Raw genomic sequence first — 20167 nt, 5'->3', positions numbered from 1 at the left:
ATTTAGGCTGAAGAACGCTTTGCTGTAAACTAATATGGTTACATACAATTCATACCTGAAACGGAGACAGGGTCATGATTCCCACTTTTGGAATATTTAATATTTTCATCAGACCTTCCTAAAATTGTCCCAGAAGTCCGAAAACCACATTGCATGCAGCACCCTGAAAATCAGAGTTCTATGTTTGATTTCATTTAATGACTTTCCTATTCTTTTAGATACTGTTTGAATGTGTCCTTCTTCCTGTTTCAGAATGCAACACAGCTGATTGATTTGTTCCTGCTGTCTAATTATAGATCTAGGGCATCGAATGCTTTCAGTTCAAACATTTCAAATCTGACCATGCATTTGTTAGCTTGTTACCAGCAGGGTATCAATTCCAATGGTACCTGAGAGAGAAAACAGTTGGTTTCTGTTACCTACTGCATACCCAGCCAGCTCTAAAGGATAGAAAATTTGGTAAATTCTGTGGTGTTGAGATTCTCAAATTTGTTTGCACTCCCTGTACACATTTAAATCCTCCTCACAAATGGGCAAAATTAAGCAGTGCACCAGGAATGAAACAATTGCCTCATGAGAAATTCAAATCAACAGAAGGTAAGAATTGTGACATTGAATTATCGAATTGCATGTTAAATTGCTGTAGAGAGAGAGTCTGTAATGGGGCATCAATTTGAATGTTTTAAAAGGGAAGTATGGGCAAACAAATGAAATTCATGCCCATCTCATGGCGCTGGTGAATTAAACTGGCCTTTCACTGAACTGCCTTGCATATTGTGTGCAGCAAAAGATCATTTTAAAATCATGTTTTACTTTATGCATTTTTCAAAATGATGTTTTGCACATTTTCGATTTTTTTGCACAATTATTTCCCAGTTGGGAACTGCATCCTTGCTAGCTTTAGTTTGTTTTTAAATGGGAATAGTCAGTTGGGTGTTGGTGACTTAGTGCCAGTCATTTGGAAGACCTCTCAGTAACATTTTTTTAATGATAAGACCCAAATTGTTCTGAAGAGCCCCTCTTGAAACTAAATTTTCTTGGGCTTGCTTTCCTATCTTTTAGGATATAGTGGCAAAGTTATAGTTTCAAAATAAGTTTGATAACTCTGAAACTAGTATTATAGCTTCAGCAAATGGCTGCAATGTACCAGTGAAGAACAATGCACAGTAAGCAATCTTTCTTCACTGAATTTATCCAATGTTTCTGTGTATGAAGTTACTAATTCTTTCATCATTACCTAATCAATCAAGTTTTGTTATCCTGGAAGTTAAGATGAGTTGGGAATGAGAAAGTTGCATTACACTCATCTTGAAGCATCAATCTGATTATGGCAGATTTAATATGCACTGCTTATACTTCATAACATAGTCAAACTGCAGAATGCTTAAATATTTAAATAAATAACTTACTATTTAGTTGGGAAAGTGCTAAAATAAGCTAATGGAATAACAAAGTTTAAATCTGCTTATAAAAGCTTGAGATTCTGTCAGTTGGCAGCCAGTATGTTATGTACATCCTTCTGCATTTTGGAAATGTTTCAATTTTATAAATTCACTCATTGTTTCATTAGTTGATCCAGCAAAAAAAAATTATTTACAGAACATATAAAATGGCAATTTAACAATATATCCTCTGTTTCTCAGTATGGAGAACATATGACCACTATGTTTGCTGCAGTTTTAAACTGGAGTACAAGGATGTCAGACACCCATGATTTTTGTATTTTAGCAACCAAGACCAACAATATCCAGAGAAAGTAAATTTAGTTTCATATCGCTGAAGTGATTGTTTAGTCAACTTTGTTTCCTTAAGGCAATTTATGTTTTGATTGGATCAATCATAATAATATTCTGGCAAATTATTAACTTTGCTTACTTTTATAGGTAGTAACTGCAACAAAGACCATCCTGTGTTTTCATATCAGTTACAGCACAGCTCAAATAATTAAAGCCTGAGTTTTGTTCATTAGCATTTTGCAGTTATTCAAGGTCAGAGTCAATATATGATATGTTCTTTTGCCAACCATTTATGACGTTAAGGAAAGGTGCTGTGTTGCTGGGAAAATTACCCCACTGAAGATGCTGTAGAGATGGGATACTGATACAATTTCATTTTTCGTGATTTGTGTAAAAAAAAAAGCAAGAGGAGTTTTAAAGCCAAAAAAGAATGCTATTCTCTGGTATAAAGTTAGTATAATGTATGTTATCATTGAATACTGTAACAATTAACATGGAATATGTTGTCAATACTGGCAGTGTAAGCCTTAAAACAATAACTACTTGAATGTATCTATTGCCTTTTACACAATAAAACATCCCAAGAAGCTTCATGGGTTCCATGGCAAACAAAATTTGACATTGAGTCACATGATGTACTAGCACTTGTGACAAAGATGAAAGTAGTAAGTTTTTAAAGTTTGAGCAATTTTGACATAAACTGCTACGGACAGACCACCTTGTGAATGAATTGAAAGTTAGATGTACAAGAGATTAGATGTGGAGTGGAACATTGATTTCCGAGGGCTGTGCAAGAAATAGAGAGGTGCAAGGTCAGAAAGATTTGAAATGGGAGTAAGGCTCCTGATGAAGTAACACTTTTTGATGTTAAAATACTCAACCACCTTAACTACTCCATGGCTCACTCCTCCCTAAGTCCAGTCACCCACCCGACACTTTTGATATCTGTGCTTATCTAATTGTGTGGTTCTGTTCGCCAAGCTGGGAATTTGTGTTGCAGACGTTTCGTCCCCTGTCTAGGTGACATCCTCAGAGCTTGGGAGCCTCCGGTGAAGCGCTTCTGTGATTTTTCCTCTGGCATTTGTAGTGGTTTGAATCTGCGCGGGTATCCGTTTTTGGCAAATACATTGTATAGGTGTTCTTCTTCCTCTTTTTGCAGTTCTGGTGTACTGCAGTGTGTTGTGGCCCTTTTGAATAGTGTCTTGATGCAACTTCTTTTGTGTGTGTTGGGGTGGTTGCTTTTGTAGTTCAGGACTTGGTCTGTGTGTGTGGCTTTCTTGTGTACCTTTGTGGTGAATTCTCCATTAGGTGTTCTCTGTACCATCACGTCTAGGAATGGGAGTTGGTTGTCCTTTTCTTCCTCTCTAATGAATCGGATTCCTGTGAGTGTGGTGTTGATGATCAGTTGTGTGTTCTCTATTTCTGTGTTTTTAATGATTACAAAGGTGTCATCCACATATCTGACCCAGAGTTTGGGTTGAATTTGTGGGAAGACTGTTTGTTTGTTCTAATGTTTGCTATGAATCCAGAGATGGGTGAGTCCGTGGGTGTGCCGTTGATTTGTTCATATATTTGGTTGTTGAATGTGAAGTGTATTGTGAGGCACAGATCCAGTAGTTCGAGTATACTGTCTTTGTTGATAGCTTCAACGTCCTGTTATCTATTTTGCATGTCCAGCAGGTTGGCTATTGTTTCTCTGGCTAGGGTTTTGTCGGTAGAGGTGAACAGTACCGTTACATCGAATGAGACCATGGTTTCTTCCTTGTCTATGTGTATATTTCTGATGATGTCCAAGAATTCCTATGTTGATTTGTGTAGAGTGTCTGGATCTGCTGATCAGGCGTTTCAGTTTCTGCTGTAGTTCTTTAGCCAGTTTGTGTGATGGTATCCCTGGTAGTGATACTATGGGTCTGAGTGGGATGTCTGGTTTCTGCACTTTAGGTAGTCCATAGAATCTGGGGGTGTTGTTGCTTTCAGGTTTCATTCTTTGTAGGTTAAACCTGGTTATCTGTCCGTTTTTTTTTGCAGGTTCCTCTGTGTTGTTTATCCTATTGGTGAGCTGTGGGGTTGCATCAAACTCCCTCTTTTGGTAGGTGTTGGTATCTGCAAGTAGTTTTGAGCTTTTTGGATGTACTCTGCTTTGTCCAGGATGACCATCATTTTGCCTTTGTCTGCTGGTAATATGATTATGTTCTTATCGTTTCTTAGTGATTTTAGTGCTTCCCTCTCCTTGGTGTTGAGGTTGTGTGCTTCTCTTTTCCTTGTTATCAAGGGTACGATACTTTGTCTCACATTTTGTTGTGTCTCTTCTGTCAGTCCATTGTTCTGGAGTTGCAGTCTAGTGCTGCTAGGAAGTCTGCTGTCTTGGCGTCCCTGTGGTTGTAGTAGAGTCCCTTGGCCAGTGTTGTTCTTTCCGTGTCTGTGGGAGAGGTTTCTAACCTGGGTGTGTGTTGTGGCGTCCTCTGTTGTGTGTTAGTTTGGCCATTTTTTCTTTTCGTGCTGTTTTTTTGCGGTGTGTGGTCCTGTTCTGTTGTATGGTGACGGCCTGTTCTATGGTCCGCGTCCATTTCTGATTGGTGGTTTTTGAAATTAATGATTTTTGGCTTGTAATTTCTTGTCTGCATTTGTGAAGTCTGTTATGAGCATCTGTAATCATTACCTGGATCATCCTGAATCCGTTATGTCTGGCTGTGTCCCTGGCTTGTGGGTTGTTGACTGGTGGTCTGTATCTGACACATGGTGGAAGGATTCAATTCTTTCGGCATTCATGCAGGAACCGGAGTTGTTCGTATGTGGCGCTTAGGCGGTTGGCACAGGATTCCCATTTCCTGGCTTGTCTTAGCGTCTCTCGCCCGTAGTTGTTCAAAGTTTGTGAGAAGATTTGTAGCTCAGATGCTTGTTGTTGTGGTTCAGTTTGCCGAGCTGGGAATTTGTGTTGTAGATGTTTCGTCCCCTTTCTAGGTGACAAAGAGGAAGAAGAACACCTATACAATGTATTCGCCAAAAACAGATACCCGCGCAATTTCATCAACAGATGCCTAAGGGAAAGACAATGGAATGAGGACATGCCGCAAACCAAAGGACTAGCCACACTACCATACATCAAGAACATTTCCGAACTGACAGCCAGACTACTGCGACCACTAGGACTCATAACAGCACACAAACCAACAGCCACTCTCAGACAATAACTCACCAGAACAAAGGACCCAATACTAGCATGAGCAAAACCAATGTAGTGTACAAAATCCCATGCAAGGACTGCACAAAACACTACATAGGACAAACAGGGAGACAGCTAACGATCCACATCTATGAGCACCAACTAGCCATGAAACGACACGACCAGCTATCCTTAGTAGCCACACACTCCGATGACAAGCAACATGAATTTGACTGGGACAATACTACTATTATAGGACAAGCCAAACAAAACAGCCAGGGAATTCCTAGCGGCGTGGCACTCATCCACAGATTCAATCAATATGCACATTGACCTGAACCCAATATACCGACCACTGCAACGGACAGTTGGAACTGACAACTGGAAGCAGCAGATTCAAACCATTACAAATGCTGGAGGAAAGATCACAGAAACGCTTCACAGGAGGCTGTCAAGCACTGAGGATGTCACCTGACAGGGGACGAAACGTCTACAACACAGATTCCCAGCTCAGTGAACAGAACCACAACAACGAGCACCCGAGCTACAAATCTTCTCACAAGCTTGTCTAATTTTGGGCTCTTGACAGGTCCTAATCCTAACTGTTCCTCTATGTGGTTGCCATGTCTTCAGCTGATCAGTCAATATGGACGATCCCCAACTTATGTACGACTGTCTATTTTGTGGTTGATCATTCTGTCGATCAGTTTTGCAACTTCTATCTCAGACTTGCTCTTTGCTGCTGAGGGTTAAGACAAGGAGTAATTTAGGATCCCACAATGCACTAGTATCTTTACTTTGCATGATATTCTTATTTAGGTGGTGCTTTATATAAACTGATGGTTTTGACGGGTCAAAAAATTGTCAAGTTATGGAGTACTATACTGTACTGAGTGTGTCCAGCTGGCAGAATGCTTTCGCAAATTGGATATCCTAAAAAAAACAATCTTTTGTTTAAAAAATAAATTGATCTAGCATCAATTATCATGATGGCGTATACCTTTTAGTGTGTACAATTATTTCATACTTTCTAACTAGGGACAAGTAAAAGATGCTGGCCCAGCCAGCGGTGCCCACATACCACCAAATGGAAAAAAAAACTGGCAGACCAAAGTGGGTTCCCAGCTTATTGAAATTAGGAATATGATTACACAACACACATTCTTAAGACAAATAATGATAAAGTAATGAATTTTCATCGTAAGTGTATCAAGGAGTGAAAAAGTTGACTTAGTCCCAGACGACCACATTGCTGCTGCTCTCAATTAGAGGGCAGAGGTTGAGAAGTGAGTCTTTCAGGGTAACTTGAACTGGTGTGAAATGAACCCACAATATTGGCATGACTCTGCATTGTACACGATCACTACGGCAGCTGGTAAAAGGGAGCAGTAACTGTACTGGGGTAAGTCCTTCTAGTTCATGGAATGTGACTTTCACTGACAATGTTTCTTCCCCACCCTGACTGTCCTTGAGAAGAAAGTTAGCAAGCTGCTGTCTTGAACTATTGCAGTACATATGGTATAGGCACACCCACAGTGCAGGTAGGGAGGAAATTTCTGAATTCAAGCAATGATAGTGAAGAAAGATTTGATTAGTATAGTATGAAATCAGGATAGTGCCTGTTGTTCCTGTGTTTCCTACCTTTGCTTATCTGGATGGTAGATGTTGTGGGTCTGAAAGAAGATGAGTTATTACAGTGCATCTTCTAGATGGTACACGTTTTCTGCCACTATATGCTGGTGGTAAATAGGTTGTTGTGGAAGCAGGTTGCTTTGTCCTGGATGGATGATGTCAAAGTTCTTGGGTTATGTTGGAGGTGTATTCATCCAGGCGAACTGAGTGGATTTCATCATACCTCTGATTCATCTCTTGTAGATAGTGAACAGATTTGGGTATCAAATAGTTTGTTACTTTCTGGAGAATTCATTGCCATGTTATCTACGGGGCCAATCAAGTTCAATTTCCGGTCTGTCTCCAGATTTTGTTGGATGATTCACTGATAATGTCATTGTGCACCAAGCAGAAATGGTTACATTCTGTAGGTGTAAATGATCCATTGCATGGCGCCTGTATGATGTGAATGTTGCTTAACAGCCCAAGGTTTGTACAGTTCTCGCTTCAAGTGGGCAGAGACTGCTTCAGTCCTTCTTAAGGGCCAATACTCTGTTATCATGCATTATCCCTCTTTGAAAGCTTTTCGAAGATCTGTCTGTCTGTCTGTTCTTTTGCCCTTGTTTGACTAGCTTTGCAATGTCAGCTAAGAATAGAGTTTTAAGTTGATGCAGTGAACTGCATGTTTGTGAGAAAAATCTACTTTGCTTCTATAGGATGTTGTGAAATTTGAAAGGGTTCAGAAAGGATTTACAAGGATGTTGCCAGGGTTGGAGGGTTTGAGCTACCGGGAGAGGCTGAATTGCCTGGGGCTGTTTTTCCTGGAGGGACAGAGGCTGAGGGGTGACTTTACAGAGATTTATAAAATCAAGAGGGGCATGGAATAGAGTCTTTCCCCTCTCACCCTAAACCTCCAGTTCTGGACTCTCCCCATCCCAGGAAAAAGATTTAAAAGGGATGAAGAGGCAACTTTTTCATGCAGAGAGTGGTGTGTATATGGAATGAGCTGCCAGAGGAATGGTGGAGGCTGGTACAATTGCAGCTTTTAGAAGTTAAAAATCACACCACCAGGTTACAGTTTAACAGGTTTATTTTTAACTCTGTCCATCTCATTCAAACACTGGCACGTCCAAATCATAACATTTAGAAGGCATCTAATGGGTATACAAATAGGAAGGTTTTAGATGTGGGCGAAGTGCTGAAAAATGGGACTAGATTAGTCCCATCTGGTTGGCATGGACAGGGGTCTGTTTCTGTGCTGTACATCTGAGTCGACTAATTATTCTAGACATTATCAACTCATGATTTGATTAAAAAATATTGGCCTATGGGAATAAATAAATTGCAAAATTAGATAAACATTTTTAAAGTATATTAGCTATTTTTTTAAGTAAGCAACAGGCTGAAAGGCCTAATTGGCTTTTTTTCCCCATGTTATTTGATGAGTGTTAATTAGTTGATTCTTCATATTGAAGCTACGCACCTTCCCAACTGGTGTATATTTTTTCACATCCACAGGATATGTAATATGATGTAACTCATTAACAGTTGTACAGGTTTGTCACAAAGACTTGAATGTTAACATATTTCTATCCTTTTCTCACTTTGTGACAAATGGGATACAGCAAACCAGAAGAGTATTAGTTGTATGCTGTTAAGAAAGGCACTGACGCAAGCTTTTTGCTCAACATCATCTCGGCCTCTGACCCCAATTTTCATTCCCAGTTCAAGCATATAGGGGCAGAGAAATTCCCAATTCTGGTAAACACCACTTTTTAAAAGTGGCTGCCTAAACCTCCCCTTTGAAAGGGCGGGTGGGGGGAGAGGGGAGAAGAAATGTTATACATCAGGCTGGACTGGGAATCTGGCCAGGCAATCTGAGAATTGCTAAGGAAACTGCCTGTTCCTGAAAGAGGCTGGATAGAAAATCCCCTAGGTGCACTTCAGTGCAGTGACTAAAAAGCAAACCAAAATAATCAAATAGTGAATATTGCCATCATCCCTTGTGCCTTACCTGTGCTGCCTAATGCCTTCTACCAATTCCCCATGTACCCGTTACCTCCCCTTGGCCTTGCTCACCTCTACAAATTTGGCCATACACCCAATCCCAACTTAGTGCCTACTTCCACCCATTATTTCCCCCTTGTCTACCATGCAAATTAATCTAATACCCAACACAGGAGGGGGGAACAATGTTTTATTTTGCAGATTATTCTCGATTGAGAATTCTCTCCATCCATAAGTACAGATTTTGATCTGTCTTAACTGCTTTGAGATTTGACAAGTCTTCATGCTTCTTGCTAGGTCTTGGCTAAAAGTTACAGTTTCAAGGGGCATATACACCTTTTACACACCATCTTCTCCACAGTTAACAATCTGAGGGCTCCTTCCCTGACCTTAACCACCTGCATCTCTATTAACCACCTTCACCATGAGTTATCCTGAGACCATATCCACAGGGATATCACAGCTGTCTAAAGAGATATCCTGGCTATCCAAAAGAAATGCATTCCGATCAGAAATGGTCCAGTCTCCTAAGTTTGAGGCACCAAGGATTCCAATTTGGAATGGAGTGGTGGGAAGCTAATTAATTAAGTGAACCTCCTGGCCCTAAAATATGGGAAATACTGGGTTCAGGGTGGGGCTTATGATTTCCAATGCGTTAGGTCATTTTTACTATAGTGGAGAAGATCTCCATCCTGTCAAAACTCTGGATCTTTGTATTCCTCATAATATATTTTAGTTGAAGTGCTGAAACTGAATTGTATAGGATGTTGAGAGATTTCATTTGTTTGAAAACATATTTTGAGTTATGAGCTCAGCTTGCAGGCATCTCCATGGATTCCACCAGAAACTCTGTTTGAGTCATGAACATTTAATTAAGGCTTTGTTAATTTTCCATTCCTCCTCAAACAATCCAGCTGAGACTTGCTAAGAGTCACTGTTTAGACAAAGTTCTTGCGTGAATTCTAGCCAACAGGAAGATTTGAATTTTGTTCCCACAATTTGGAGCCTAGCATCCTTTAATCTTGCACCACCTTTTATGGTAGTAGTTATTTTATAATCAGTAAGTAAGCAGTTAACTATACTAAATAATCTGTAATTTAAGCTATATTTATGTACATTAAGTTCATATATTGTGTGCATATATACTGTCTGTGGATGGCAATTAATGATGCAGGCTGGCTGTAAAAATAATATAGTATCATCAATCTTTTAAATTACTCATAAAATTATCTTGCAAGCTGATTAAATGCACGTTTCAAATTAATTTCATTTACTTGATTTGCAGCAAATAGCTTAACGATTTACAACTCTTCCATACGAGGAGAAAGAAAGTTTATGTTAGAATGAGACATGAAGGCTCCGTTAGGGCACTTGAGAGTTACAAGTTAGCCAGAAAAGACCTAAAGAGGGAGCTAAGAAAAGCCGGGAGTGACATGAGAAGACTTTGGCGGGTAGGATCAAGGAAAACTCTAAAGCTTTCTACAGGTTTATCAGGAATAAAAGAATGATTAGAGAAAGATTAGGGCCAATCAAGGATAGTAGTGGGAAGTTGTGTATGGAGTCAGAGGATAGGGGAAGCGTTAAATAAATATTTTTCATCAGTATGTCTTTTTCCAGTGTGCAATGTGATCAAGGAGAATACTGAGATTTAGGCTCCTAGAATGGATGGGAATGAGGTGCACGAGAAGGAGGTATTTAGCAATTCTGGAAGGTGTGAAAATCGGTAAGTCCCCTGGGTCGGATGAGATTTATCCTAGGATTCTCTGGGAAGTCAGGTGCCAGAAGACTGGAGGATAGCAAATGTTGTCCCCTTGTTCAAGAAGGGGATTAGAGACAAGTCTGGTAATTATAGACCAGTTAACCTTACTTTGGTTGTGGGTAAAGTGTTGGAAAATGTTATGAGATAGGAATTATAATCATCTAGAGAGGAATAAGTTGATTAGGGATAGTCAACACTGTTTTGTGAAGGGTAGGTCATGCCTCACAAACCTTTATTGAGTTCTTTTGAGAAGGTGACCAAGCAGGTGGAAGAGGGTAAAGCAGTTGATGTGGTGCATATGGATTTCAGTAAGGCATTCATGCGGTTGGCTATTGCATAAAATATGGAGGCATGGGATTAAGGGTGATTGAGCTGTTTGGATTAGAAGTTGTCTAGCTGAAAGAAGATAGAGGGTGGTGATTGATGGGAAATGTTCATCCTGGAGTTCAGTTACTAGTGGTGTACCACGAGCATCTGTTTTGGGGTCACTGGGGTTGTTATTTTTATAAGTGACCTGGATAAGGGCATAGAAGGATAGGCTAGTAAATTTGCAGATGACAGTAAGGTCAGTGGAGTTGTGGATGGTGCTGAAAGATGTTGCAGGTTACAGAGGGACATAGATAAACTGCAGAGCTGGGCTGAGAGATGGCAAATGGAGTTTAATGTGGAAAAGTATGAGGTGATTCACTTTTGGAAGGAGCAACATGAATGCAGGGCATTTGGTGAATGGTAAGATTCTTGGTGGTGTAGATGAGCAGGGAGATCTATGTACATGGACACAGATCCCTCACAATTGCTAGCCAGGTTATTGGGGCTGTTAAGAAGGCATACAGTACATTAGCTTTTATTGGTAGAGAAATTGAGTTTTGGAGCCACAAGGTCATAATACAGCTGTACAAAATACTGGTGCGGCCACATTTGGAATATTGCATACAGTTCTGGTCACCGCATAACAGGAAGGATGTGGAAGCTTTGGAAAGGGTGCAGAGGGGATTTACTAGGATGTTGCCTGGTATGGAGGAAAGGCTGAGGGACTTGAGGCTGTTTTCGTTTGAGAGAAAGTTGAGACGTGACTTAATTAAGACATAAGATAATTCGAGGGTTGGATAGGATGGATAGTGAGCGCCTTTGTCCTTGGATGGTGATGGCTAGCATGAGGGGACATAGCTTTTAATTGAGTGGTGATAGATACAGATCAGATGTCAGAGTTACTTGCTTTACTCAAAGTAGTAGGGGCATGGAACGCACTGTCTGCAACAGTAGTAGATTCGCCAACCTTAAGGGCATTTAAATTGTCATATGGATGAAATTAGATTAGTGATTAGAATAGTGTAGGATAGATGGGCTTCAGATTGGCTCCACAGGTTGGCGCAACATTGAGAGCCAAAGGGCCTGTTCTGCATTGTCATGTTTTATGTTCTAAGTGGACTTTAGAGTAGAGAAACAAAAGTATCATTGCAATGCAATTTTATTTGGCTGCACTTCAATTTTATTTTGACTAATCTGTTGCATTGTTACTATATTGCAGTTTTCTTGATTGAAAGCAGAAGGATAAAGGAACCTTTTTGAGAGTTAAAGAAATTTAGCAATTTTGAATGGCAGCACACTTCATTTTATCCCTAGTAATTTTGTTTTCAGGGATCTCTGTTTCGTTACAGGCCATGCACACTCTGACTAAATCCATTTGACCATTCTACATATGCTACCTAATGCGAAAAAAAAGGCGAATTCACATCGAAGTATGTTCAGTGTCACATGCCACCACAATGAGGATATTTTTATTGCAAAAATATACTTTATTCATAAAAGTAATTTTGTGTATATATATTGTCATATATGTAATTTTGGTTTTATACACTAGCATATCAAGTAAACAAACAAACATTTACGTTTGACTCTATCCCAACAAACTAAAGTTCTCTCTTACAAACCCAAGACCATATTTACTTGCACTGAGGCAGCAGGAGGGTCCGACAACTGAACCACAACGGTGAGGAATGTTGGTGCTCTCGTAGATTTTTCTTTCTTTGCATTGTCCATTAACTTGGATTTGACTCTGGTTCTTGCTGTGCTTATTGCAACATCACAGTGAGACTGACTAATCAAGTGCTATCTCATTCCTATAACCTTTTATTTGTTAGCTTGTGTTTGATCTACTGCTGATCCTAATCAAAGTAAATTGTGTAAGACTGTGATTCCAGTGTCTTAATACAGCTGCCATTTCGTACTTGAGCAATATGTTGTTTTCTGATGAATATCATTTTGACGCCTGGTACAGCAATGCCAATTAGTTAGCCTTATGGTAAGATTGAATGTCAATCTGAAATGTGCAAACCAAAACAGCCTTGGTTTATAAATTGTACGTAGAATGCATCTCAGTACTGACAGTTGAGCCTTTAATTTCAAAGCCATTCAAATCTGATATCACTTGTATTATAATATGGATTAATCTATGTGTTGTTATCAAAACATATATTATATTTAACTCGACAGTGAACTCTGTTGTTAGAGAATGGATTAGCGACCCTCCGTGGCTGGGCTGCGGTTTCCTTCTCCTCCTCTTTCTATGCATACAACCCTTTCCATGTCACAACCCACAGGATGATCAATTAATGTCATTATATGTTGATAGATCTAGCTGAGGTGAGGGTCATTGCTAATTGGTTTAAATGATATGTGATCTGGAGTACTCAGCAGGTCTAGCAACATCTGTGGAGAGAAAGCAGTGTCAACATTTTGGTTGTGACCTTTCTTCAGAACTGTTATGCCCAAAGTTCATTGAGGTGGGGTGCAGAGGGATAAAGATAAGACCTTTTCTGAGTACACAATGTTCAATATCAGAGAGCAGAAGGTCAAAGGGATAATAAGCATCCGACAAGCGGTGCAGTTAGAAGAAGGGATGGACAGGAAGGGGAGGAAAACAAGTTTCTGAGACCGGTGGGTATCTGGGTTGTTGCAACTTGTGTTCCCAGAGGAACCTCGATTATCTGAAGGACACAGGCAGGGAGTATTTCATTCATTATTGGAATGCCGGACAACGTAGTTTAGCCAAATGTCAGGACCTTGTGATCTAGATTTAGATTAGATTAGATTACTTAGTGTGGAAACAGGCCCTTCGGCCCAACAAGTCCACACCGACCCGCCGAAGCGAAACCCACCCATACCCCTACATTTACCCCTTCACCTAACACTACAGGCAATTTAGCATGGCCAATTCACCTGACCCGCACATCTTTGGACTGTGGGAGGAAACCGGAGCACCCGGAGGAAACCCACGCAGACACGGGGAGAACGTGCAAACTCCACACAGTCAGTCACCTGAGGCGGGAACTGAACTCTGGTCTCTGGCGCTGTGAGGCAGCAGTGCTAACCACTGTGCCACCGTGCCGCCCATATCAGATTATCTTGCTGGATAATGATAATTGGATAATCGCATGCTGGATAATCGAGGTTCCTCTGTATGTGAAAGGAAAAGGAAAAGGTTTCAAGTTACAATATTGAACGAGCCTAGAGAATGAAGTGAAACTTGAGGACAGGACAGGGCTGTAACAGCAGGAGGCAGTGCTAATAGAGGGATTGTGAGTCTGCATATGGTGGTCTATAGCACTGAGAATAGATCTCAGGATGCAGTGAGACCAGCTGTCTGAAGTGTTGTTATTGTTAATTCTGCTTTCTCTCCACAGATGCTTAGCACAGAACAGGCTCCATTTCTCCAGCAATTTCCATTCTTGTTGTTTCAGATCTCCAACATCCACAGTTACTTTTATTCCAGTGTACAGTACAGCTGTTTATCAATATTTTCTCCTTGCAGGAAGTCCCTCTCTTCCTTCTCTGTTGTTGATAACAATTTAAAGCACTGGGAGGACTCGCCAGTTTGACTTTGAGGTTTGCTTGTTTTCATTTTATGATTGAGAACAAGCTAAATGGGGGCAGGGGTGTCTCCATATTTTCCTGATAAGTATGTTACTTTCAATCTGTTCACAGTAGCACCTAGATTATCTGAACATCGGTTCTCTAAATTTCGTATTATCCAAACAAGGTTTTTTACAGGTCCTGTAAAAAAACCTGTATTAGGCAACTCAGCATTCAGTTATCAGTTAAACGGCTTTATGATGTGCATTGCTGGATAACCAAGAAATTTTCGGATAACTGGCACTCATAAATTACCAATTGTTTCCAGTTATCTGAACGATCAATTATCCAAGCAAAAATCTCCTCATCTGTCTTGTTTGGATAATCGAAGTTTTACTGTACAACAAAATAGTGCATTTCTTTCCCAAATGAAGCTCAGCTAAAGTCTGTATTTTTTTTATTGAATAAAACAGAATAGTGCTATAATTTATGAATCAATGAATGTACTTTGTGTGGTTATAACTAAGTCAATATCAATTTCTCTCTCAATCCTATAAGTTCATTTTACTGATATCACTTGTTAATATCTCCTTTTTATGAAAGCTAGACCCTCTTAGCTTACCAACTTCATAGATCTCTGCCAGGGTAATATGGCACCAGTAGAGTAATTGATATATCTGCTTTGAATTTGTTGCTTCACCCTCCAGTAAATAATATCCTAAATGTTCCAGTTGGTACATCTGAGTACTCTGTAAAATACCAAAACTTATCTATATCCTTTAATTAAATGAATCATGTGTGACCCTACAATAACTTTGTTTAAGCAATTTTACTAAGTTAATTCAAAAGACGATACTGGATTCTTTTGGCCTCCAAGGATCCTACCATATTACAATACTTAAAAAAAAAAGATTATTACATACCAATGCAAATTGCAAAATTCATAGTGAAAAATAACCATACAAAACTAATATGACATAGCCCTGTTACATTCTTTAAGTTACAAATCTAAATATTTTTACTGAAAGACAGCAATGTTTTAAACCGTTTTACTTCAATGCATTTTTACATTTGTTATCATAAGTTTACGTTGGTGTGGGATACAAACCCATGGTCGCCTTTTTCACTGGGCCACATATCTATTTTTACTTACAAAAAGTGTTTTACAACTGCACACAATCCAACAGAATATAATTCCTCACTTGCTTAACTAGAATTGAGCTTTTCAATGTAGAACACCATCTTTTTATCATATATTCTCATGTAACGGGTATTACAATGTACAGTATTTATTGTTTAGATCATAAGATATAGGAATGGAAGCAAGGCCATTCGGCTCATCAAGCCACTCCGCCATTTAATCATGGCTGATGGGCGTTTCAATTCCACTTACCCGCACTCTGCCCGTAGCCCTTAATTCCTTGCGAGATCAAGAATTTATTAATCTCTGCCTTGAAGACACCCAACGACCCAGCCTCCACTGCACTCATAGAACATAGAACATAGAAAGATACAGCGCAGTACAGGCCCTTCGGCCCTCGATGTTGCGCCGACCGAATCCTACCTAACCTACACTAGCCCAATAACTTCCAAATGCCTATCCAATGCCCGCTTAAATGACCATAAAGAAGGAGAGTTCACCACTGCTACTGGCAGGACATTCCATGAACTCTCAACCCGCTGTGTAAAGAATCTACCCCTAACATCTGTCCTATACCTACCACCCCTTAATTTAAAGCTGTGTCCCCTAGTAACACCTGACTCCATTAGCGGTAAAAGGTTCTCAGTGTCGACCCTATCTAAACCCCTAATCATCTTATACACCTCTATCAAATCTCCCCTAAACCTTCTCTTCTCAAATGAATTCCACAGGCCCACCACACTCTGGCTAAAGAAATGTCTCTCCTCATTTCCAATCCAAATTGACCTCCTCTAACCTTAAGGCTGTGCCCACGGGTCCTAGTCTCCCTGCCTCGCGGAAACAACCTTCCAGCATCCATCCTTTCTAAGCCATGCATTACCTTGTAAGTTTCTATTAGATCTCCCCTCAATCTTCCAAACTCATATACATTATGTCAGTGATTTGCTGTTAAGGTTTGAATCATACGAGTCTTGATACAATAAAAATGCATATGTTTTAAGCAGTCAATTGAACCTTTTAATAACTATTGAATGCTGCAGGATCGAAAATAATGTTTGCAATATCACATTCTTGTTTTTCATTGACTCATGTAGACTGCAAAATCATCTTCATTTTTATTAGAATTAGCCCAGTAATTCTATTCCACCTCTTTTCTTTCTCTCTCCCTCTCTCTCTCTCTCTCTCTCTCTCTCTCTCTCTCTCTCTCTCTCTCATTGTCCACCGTTATCTGCCAACCTGTAATTAGAGATGCTTTATCATGATTAAGGGAATAACAATCTAAACTGTTAGAAATATCAGCATGTTTGCCTCAATGACATTTCAACCCATCTGCTACTTTTATTGAAATTGTAATTGAGTTTTTCTGGAATAGTGCATTTGAGATGTGTAAAAAAATTGAACAATGGAAAAGAACATTGGTGAAACAATGCAGTCCCAAATAGGTAATTCAGGTGCTGGGTGGTGGAGGAACCATCTGAGTATTTGAAGAAAATAATATCTTAATTGCTATTTCATTGCCGACCAGAATGTTTTCTGGTTCATAATGGTATCAGCACTGCTACAAAGACTAGAATTCCAATGGACAGAGAACCAGAAACCTGACTAACAGATACTTAAAATTCATTCAGGCTTTTAAAACATGCATTAATATAATCCTAAAATCCCAGGCTACAGTCAATCATAATTAATACCATTCAGGAATACTTGGAACAGTTAATACTGTACTGAAATGCTACTCTTAGTAAAGTCACAGAATGGAAAAAAACAAGAATGAACATAATTGAAGGCCCATTTATTGTACAATTTTATTGTAATATGTCTGTTTTGTTCAAATGACATGTTAGTGGGGACAAAAAGTTATATTCCAATGAACAGGAAACTTGCAGAAACTTTTATAACTACAAAAAAGGTCAGTTTTAAAACTTGATTGAAACTATAATAAGACTATTAGTGATAATACCTGTAGTAAGATCGACATTCAAGCTAAATGGCAAGACCATTTAGTTTAGACAGCAAATTTATTTTAGGCAAAAGTGAGTTTTTGCAGATGCTCGAGATCAGAATCTTAGAGTGTGATGCTGGAAAAGCACAGCAGATCAGGTAGCATCTGAGGAGCAGGAAAATCGACGTTTCAGGCAAAAGCCCTTCATCAGGAATTTTATCAGCAAGTTTATCTTGCTCACTCAATGACTCATCCTATGCCTTTGGATCATTTTCCTTGATTGAGTAAAGTAGAAGAGTCTATTTGCACCATATGGGAATTTTACCAGAAATACAATTGTGATTGTATTATCAGGAAACAGTACCTTTTATTTTGTGACTGTAACCTAATAAGAGATTTAGGTCTAGAATAAGTCCAGCAATGTATGATTTGTTTAACATTTATTATGTAGTGTGGTGGAATCTGACTTGGGTATGCATTTTTAAAGGCAATTAGACATACTCTTCAAGAGGATAAACAGACTGGGATGTGGAATTAAACTGGACAGTTCTTCAAAGAGCTGTGACAGTGATGACCACAGTGTCTATGCTGCAAAGTCTACAGCCCTTCAATGAATCTTTTTTTTTTAAAAAGTAGAACAAATTGCATAGCCTTCATTTATGAATGGTTTCATCATTATAGGGACTTTTAAACATTGTTACCACCTTCCCTCTTTCGTAACTAGCCTATTTTGAATTTTGAAGCGGTCTTCTAAATCTGTACAAACTTCTGCAGCCAGGTTTCCATCACATGCTTAGCAGTAAAATGGTCCTCATCAATGTCACAAATTTTGTTCTACTATAGCTGCAAGTGACACATGATCCTTCCATGAAGCTTTTAGCATTCCTTCAACATCCTGTTCTTTTGTCATCAATTAGTTCATGTTCTATCCAATAGCTTTTACATCCGTGCCAGCAATGACATCATTTCCAAGCTTTTCCCTCCATAAATTGCAAACCCCACCTCCCATCTTCCCCCAAAAAGCTCTCCTTAGACCCTTTATAACATCCTTGACAACATATTGCCAGTAACTTCACTTTTGTTGTGGTTCTGTTTGCCGAGCTGGGAATTTGTGTTGCAGACGTTTCGTCCCCTGTCTAGGTGATCTCCTCAGTGCTTGGGAGCCTCCTGTGAAGTGCTTCTGTGTTGTTTCCTCCAGCATTTATAGTGGTTTGTGTCTACTGCTTCCGGTTGTCAGTTCCAGCTGTCCGCTGCAGTGGCCGGTATATTGGGTCCAGGTCGATGTTTGTTGATAGCCCCACACACCGATATCAAGCAACATGAGTTCGACTGGGACAACACTACTATTATAGGACAAGCCAAACAGAGAACAGCCAGGGAATTCTTAGAGGCATGGCACTCATCCACAGATTCTATCAACAAACACATCAACCTGGACCCAATATACCGGCCACTGCAGCGACAGCTGGAACTGACAACCGGAAGCAGCGAAGAAAAACCACTATAAATGCCAGAGGAAACAACACAGAAGCACTTCACAGGAAGTTCCCAAGCACTGAGAATGTTTCCTCGTCAGGGGACAAAACGTCTGCAACACAAATTCCCAGCTCGGCGAACAGAACCACAACAACGAGCATCCAAGCTACAAATCTTCTCACAAACTTTAAACTGCACTTTTCATGGGCATGGATTCAATTTCCACACGGAGTGATGCCAGCCTTCCCCTGTCTGTGTTGTCAGACTGTTTGGCCAACATTTAGACTTGCAAGAGCAGTAGTTGAACATCGGAAAGGCTAAAGGCATTGGCTTTGATTTGAAGCTGATTCATATTGTGACCTATCTGACCTAAGTTAGGTTCTTATCATATCTATTTGACTCTTTCAGCTTTTTAGATCTTCTTCAAAAGTCACCTCTCCTAGCATTTCATTTAGGGCTAGCACCCAATTTCGATGGTGCATTTCTACATGGAAGTTGCTTCATAAGCAAAACGTGTTTCTCACTGAAAATTGGATCTAGGAGTCATTGCATGTTGATTTAGTGACTTTAGAAAAGCATGTTCAAAACTGGCAAATTTCAGGGTTATTTTCCACATTTGATTTCGCTTTGATTTTATTGTCATGTGTACTTTACACTAAGAACACAATAAAATACAATGAAAAGCTTCAATTTATTTACACAAAATAATGCCATTTTGAATAATTTAAAAATGAGGAAAAGAAGAGAAAGATATAGCTTCAAGCTCATCAATGTCAATAATGCCTGCACCGCCATACCCTCCCCTCCACCAGACCCAACCAACATCGAAATCGCTGATACTCAGATGCCATCTTTGCTGCTGATACTCTTCCACCACTGCCTGTGCCGGACTAATCAATATCATCGTCATATATCTCGCCAGCAGACCCGCCTAATCCACGGTGCTGTGCCCTCTACCACTGCTTTGCCACTGCCAGTGCTGGACTCAACCAACAACAAAGTCACCAATCCTGAGGTACTATCTTTTGCCAGTGGGCCTAACTTACTGATGCCGGCTCCGTTGATGTTGCAGCTACTGATTCCATGTTGTGTGCTTGCTCTGGAAAATTGATTAATTTTAGCACCATCAATATCTGACAAAATATCGCCCAGTGCCTTCTCTGTCGTGGCAGTTTTGAAATTATTGTTGTCATGTACTTGAATGTGGCTTTTCTTTTAAATGATTTGGAGTTGTCGGTGTTTGACTGGGGTGTACAAAGTTAAAAATCACACCAGGTTATAGTCCAACAGGTTTAATTGGAAGCACACTAACTTTCGGAGCGTCGGCTCCTTCATCAGGGTGGTAGTGGAGGGCTCAATCCTAACACAGAATTTATAGCAAAAATTTACAATGTGATGTAACTGAAATTATACATTGAGAAATTGATTGTCTCTTAAGCCTTTCATCTGTTAGAATACCATGATAGTTTCACTTCTTTCA

The 20167-nt window shown here is 39.8% G+C and overlaps 1 protein-coding gene across 5 annotated transcripts in view; it reads left to right on the top strand.

Moving 5' to 3' along the window:
* pkib (protein kinase (cAMP-dependent, catalytic) inhibitor beta) overlaps positions 1 to 20167 on the top strand; it is a 120455-nt gene that overhangs the window by 74224 nt on the left and 26064 nt on the right. The window contains exon 2 of one of the 5 annotated variants that reach the window (XM_060847354.1): positions 19613 to 19702. The exons of 3 other annotated variants lie outside the window; for them this stretch is intronic. The gene's annotated coding sequence lies outside the window, so the exon portion shown is untranslated. Of the gene's footprint in view, positions 1 to 19609; positions 19703 to 20167 lie in introns of all 5 variants that reach the window. One more of the 5 variants, XM_060847353.1, reaches the window with a different exon arrangement.

Source organism: Hemiscyllium ocellatum, chromosome 30, assembly GCF_020745735.1.
Source record: "Hemiscyllium ocellatum isolate sHemOce1 chromosome 30, sHemOce1.pat.X.cur, whole genome shotgun sequence".
Taxonomy (NCBI): domain Eukaryota; kingdom Metazoa; phylum Chordata; class Chondrichthyes; order Orectolobiformes; family Hemiscylliidae; genus Hemiscyllium; species Hemiscyllium ocellatum.
Note: the sequence above shows the minus strand (reverse complement) of the source record. Positions and strands in the feature narration are given on the sequence as shown.